The sequence below is a fragment of the Anolis sagrei genome, chromosome 3, assembly GCF_037176765.1.
Source record: "Anolis sagrei isolate rAnoSag1 chromosome 3, rAnoSag1.mat, whole genome shotgun sequence".
Classification (NCBI taxonomy): domain Eukaryota; kingdom Metazoa; phylum Chordata; class Lepidosauria; order Squamata; family Dactyloidae; genus Anolis; species Anolis sagrei.
In genome coordinates, this window is record NC_090023.1 from 163,606,816 (window position 1) to 163,612,386 (window position 5,571).

Here is a 5,571-nt window from a genome sequence, read left to right on the forward strand (position 1 = left end):
CCAATTTATATGGTCCCTATGGAGATAGAGAGAAAGAGGGCAATAGCAACCATCTAACCTCCATGTTGTATAAAATATTCATAGCATTATAAAGCATCTGAACTCAGCTACTTAAAATATAGGACTGAGGCAACCAATGTGATTGGATTTCTTATGACCTAATCGTTTCGGTCCCATATGTGGCCCCCAATCTGTTAAGGATTGTTAACATTCTTGGGTTTTGTACTGCCTTCCCTAGAGAATGCTGGGAAGAATTATAGGTAGTGGTGGGAACAGATGGGATGTTAGAGATTGGAAAAAGTGAAATATTTATTTTTAAAGGGAGTAGTGCCTACGTTTAGAGGCAATCACAGTGGAAAAAAATAACCAGGTCAAATTAAATCTTAGAACCCTCCCCCCCCCCCGCTACCCTCCACCACTATGTTCCTGTCCAGCGTACCTGTCCGAACGTATCTCCTTCTACATCCCACCTCGGAGTTTAAGATCTTCTGAGGAGGCCCTGCTCTTGTTATGAATGACTTTTCAATGATTTTAAAGCATAGGTTCTTCTTATTGCAATTTCCAGTGTGAGAAGGTATATAAGATTACAGAAAACATTCAGACAAAGAATGACATTGGACATACAGACATACAGATTCTATGCAACTACATTGGATTCACAATTACATTGGTTAACAAACAAACATAGGGGAATTACCTTTTCACTCAACATTCACACACATGTACACGCATTCATCCACATGCATCCAACTATTACCATATCCTTTTTCCCTCCTTGGAGAAGCACCTGTTAGGCCAGACCCTGCTTTCCTGCAGCCTGCCAACGCAGTTCCATAACTTCCATAATGCCAAAACTTCAAAACGCTGAGATGCCAAAACTTCTTTCCCTAAGAACAGTGCCAAGGACCAGACCTCTGTTTTCCATACAGCAGAACCTGACTCCCTGCACAAAATCCAAGACTCCAAAAGTGCACTTCTTCCTCTTCCCTTGAGAAAGAAGCCCCAAAGTGTCCAGAATCATGCTTTCCCATAGCATATCTGACACTCTCTGAATACACCACCTCTGTCCTTCCTATGGAGCAGAGCATGGCGGGTGGAACAGACTCCTTGGTCTGCCACAATTTGAGCATTATTAGCCTGAGTCTTTTATAGGAAAATTCTGTTGATGTCGTCCCAAAGTTGCAAATTAATGATAGACGTCTTCCATCCTGGATCCATCCCAGTTTCCTGGCCAGATGTTGATCTTCTTGATTGGTGTTGATCTTCCGTTGACTTCCTTCTTAACATAAGGAAGGTTGCAAACATTTCCTTTATCACTGTCCCAGTTCTTATCAGGGTTTCTCATTAGCAAGTCCAGCAAGCAGGTAGTTAGTCATTGCAGGCCTTAATATTATACTGGTGTTCCCAAAATTATTAACTCCATCCATACAACTTCCATTCTTCCATTCATTCCCACACATCATTCACATTTATTGAAATTGCACATTGAATTTCTTATTACACTCTCGGCCCCACCTCTATCACAAGTGAGGTTGGTGGGGATGAGGGGCAGGGCCTTCTCGGTGGTGGCCCCTCGCCTGTAGAGTTCGTTTCCCGGGGAAATTAGATCATCGACATCCCTCCTCTCTTTTAGAAGGAAACTAAAAACATGGATATGGGACCAGGCCTTTGGGTAACCTGCAGACAGACAAAAGACAATGACAACTAGAACTGGATAGGATTATGACAATGCGGAATGAACTTACGGATTTTGAGCTTGCCGAACGTTGATCACTAGATTGGTATTTATTAGTTGTACTGTATAACTGGATTGTTTTAATTGTTTTATAATTGTTGCTGCTATGTATTTATCTTACTATGTGTATTGCTGGCATCGAATTGTGCCTTTTGTAAGCCGCCCTGAGTCCCCCTTCGGGGTTGAGAAGGGTGGGGTAGAAATATTCGAAATAAATAAATAAATAAATAAATTTTACATCCACTTATTTTAATCCTTCTTTCTGGTGCATCAAAAAACAACCCTATTTCACCTTCACCATGACAGTCCTTCAGGTAGTTTTCTTGAAGACTTCTGTCAAGTCTCCACTTAATCTTTTCTTCCCCAACCTAATATTTCCAGTCCCTTCAAAGATTTTTTTCATGAGACTTTTTTTCTACATCCAGACCTGTATCAGGACTACATCCTTTCTTAAAGCATGCGATGTGCAAACTCTCCATTTCTACAAGGCACTGGGACATCGACAAATGGGTTGAGTTTCATCAGTCTAGCAAAATCTGTATTAAACAAGCCTGGATTATTTGTTTGATGTCTTCCTTCCCTGGATTGTTGTAGGTTTTTTGTGGCTATATGGTCATGGTCTAGAGGCATTCTTTCCTGTCATTTTACCTACATCTATGGCAAGCATCCTCATAGGTAGTGAGGTCTGTTGGAACTAGGAAAAAGGGTTTATATATCTTTGGAATGACCAGGGTGAGACAAAGGACTCTTGTCTGCTGGAGCTAGGTGTGAATGTTTCAACTTGATTAGCATATAATGGCCTGACAGTGGAAACCCATTTTCCTAGTTCCAACAGACCTCACTACCTCTGAGGATGCTTGCCATAGATGCAGGCGAAACGTAAGGAGAGAATGCCTCTAGACCATGTCATATAGCCCGAAAAAACCCTACAACAACCAGTGATTCCGGCCATGAAAGCCTTCGACAATGTTCCTTCCCTGTTTCTGACTGATAATTAAAAAGAGTTGTTGATGTTCTTGAATTGATGTATTGAATGCATGAACAGTGATTTTTGAGAGTGTTTATCTATTGGGAGTTGAGGGCAAAGGATTAGTTCTATTTGTGTTAGTTTAATCCTTTGGCATGTATGACAGCCACAACGTAGCTAAAAACTAAAATATAGGATTACCCTGTTAAAATGATGCGCAGATTATGGAGTTAATGTGGCCTCTTTCTCTGAGCATTTGCAATTTCATGATGAGGCCAGGTAAGAGCCTTTTGTTTTCTTAGAGGAAATAAAAAGAAATAAAAGGATAGCAATCCTGAGAATCCACACAGCAAGACGTGAAACCAGCTGAAATCAATGGAATGTACTTGCATGTCAATACAGTTTAGTCATTGAGCAGACAAACAGGCAGAAAGAAGCAAGATAGAGGAGGGCAAAGGGAAGGAAGTTGAGGGAAGTGAATAGCAGAGCACATGGAACAAGGGAGGTGGGTGGGAGCATGTTGCACAGCAAGCGGATCTTCGCCACATTCCATGCACAAGACATATAGACAAGAGTAGAAATGAACAGGAAAACTTTTACTCTTAATAGCAGAGATGAAACACAAAGTTGCAATGTTGCATACAAAAAAAAACCAAAAACAAACAGCCCAAGAAACTTACATAGTCTTTGTAAGTAACACAAAATAAGGCATCGTAATCTTAAGTCATATGAGAGAGCAAAACATAAACCTTGAGCAAAGAGCTATTCCACCATAGCCTCCTTTAGAGCTGCATAACAGTTTCTTTCCAATCTGCTCCTCAGGACAGAGCCTTTGTGCATAGATAAAATAAATAAATAAATAAACTTTATTTGTACCCCGCTACCATCTCCCCCAAGGGACTTGGTGCGGCTTACATGAGGCCAAGCCCAAAGTACATCAAACAAAACATCAATAAACACAACATCAATAAACAATCAATAAAATACAAATCATATAAATCACATAAACAAAAAGAAAACAATCAATAGTGACATAAACAATTTTAAAAATGGCTGGGCCAAATGTAATAGATTAAAATTGAAATCGAGGAACTTTGACTGATGAAGCGGGAAAAGAGACGGCTAGAGGGCATGTGGTGAGAACTCCATGACGGAGCATCAAGAACTACTTATGAGGCATTTAGGGAGTCTTATGAGCATGCTATCACCGAAGCAAAGCGAGTATATTATGCCTCTTTGATCCCTGTCTAGCCTGCCGCAGATGAAAAAAGGCGGTTCTGCTAACGGCGGAAACCTGGGCCTCCATCGTCAGCAGAGGGTCCAAGAGGACTCCCAGACTCTTTACCAATGATGATGGGCGTAGTGCCTCGCCATCCAGGGTAGGTAGCTGGATATCCCCACTGCCTCAGCCATAGGATCTCCATCTTTGCTGGATTCACCCTCAACCTGCTGGCATGCAGTCATCCTACTTGTCCAGGGATGACCTAGCTACGGTGATCCAGGCCACGGTCATCTCAAGACTGGACTACTGTAATGCCCTCTACATTGGCCTTCCTCTGTCGGTGATCCGGAAGCTCAAGTTGGTACAAAATGCAGCTGCTCGGCTTCTTGCGGGAATTCCGATGAGATGCCACATAACATCAATCTTCCTACAACTGCATTGGTTACCAATTGAGCACCAGATCACTTTCAAAGTGATCATACTTACCTTTCAGGCCTTGCATGGATATGGGACCGATGTACCTGGGGGACTGCCTCACCCCCTTCCAACCCCAGAGATCCCTCTGTTCTGAGGACCAAGATTTATTGGAAATTCCCAGTGTCAAGACCTTGCGTCTAACAGCAACCAGACACAGAGCCTTTACAGCAGTGGCACCATCACTCTGGAATACTCTGCCACCTGAAGTCCGTGCCTTGCGTGACCGATCAGCTTTCCGCAGGGCATGTAAGACATATCTGTTTCGACAGGCCTTTGATCTCTGACATTGTTGTTTTTAAATTGTTTTTAAATTGTGTTTGATTTTAGCCTGTTCTTGTAAGCCGCTCCAAGCCCCAAGGGAGTGGTGGCATATAAGTTTGAATTATAAATAAATAAATAAATAAATAAATAAAATATACAGTAATGTAATATAAACTACTTTAGTAGCAACTCTGTATATTATGTGAAGTTTCTTCTGAGTAGCCAATTGCATATTATCTTATTAACACGTAACTTCAATAAAATTGTGTCTTTATCAGTTAGATAGTACATTTTTTGGATTTCCTAAGCTATGTGAAATTACTGCATGGGCTTAAGAATTTCCCTGAATTATGGGTTTTTGTGGTTCCGACTTACAATATTTTGGTGATCCAACCATCCACCTTTTTCACTGTTGATCTCATTGAATCACCATCCCGTGAATTCCTCAAATCTTAAAACAGTTTTGATGGTAGGAAATTTTCTTGAGCTACTTAATATCAAAGATCACACCTTCAATTCTGATTGAAAACACTGTTGGAAGTAGAATCTGTTCCTTTGCACCCAGAGAGATAACCAAGCAGAGAGATAACCAAGCTCTTGGCTTGCTCATACTATAAAAGGGTTAAATGAACACGCACGCACACACCACCTCACAGGCACAGGCACTCTTTTGCATTTCTGTCAAAGACCCACTCTCCAAGCCGCACCAGTGGGGCATGGTGAGCTTTCACAGACTAGCTGCCTGCCAGACACCTTTCACAAGGGAAGCACTCTTGGAATTGTAACCAAATTGTCACAGTGGGACCATCTGTTTCTGAAGACATCCCAATGGCCCAGGTTTGAAGAAAAACAAGAGAACTTTCTCACTTTCTTTGCCTGTAAGACTGAAGGCATTTTACATAATCATTC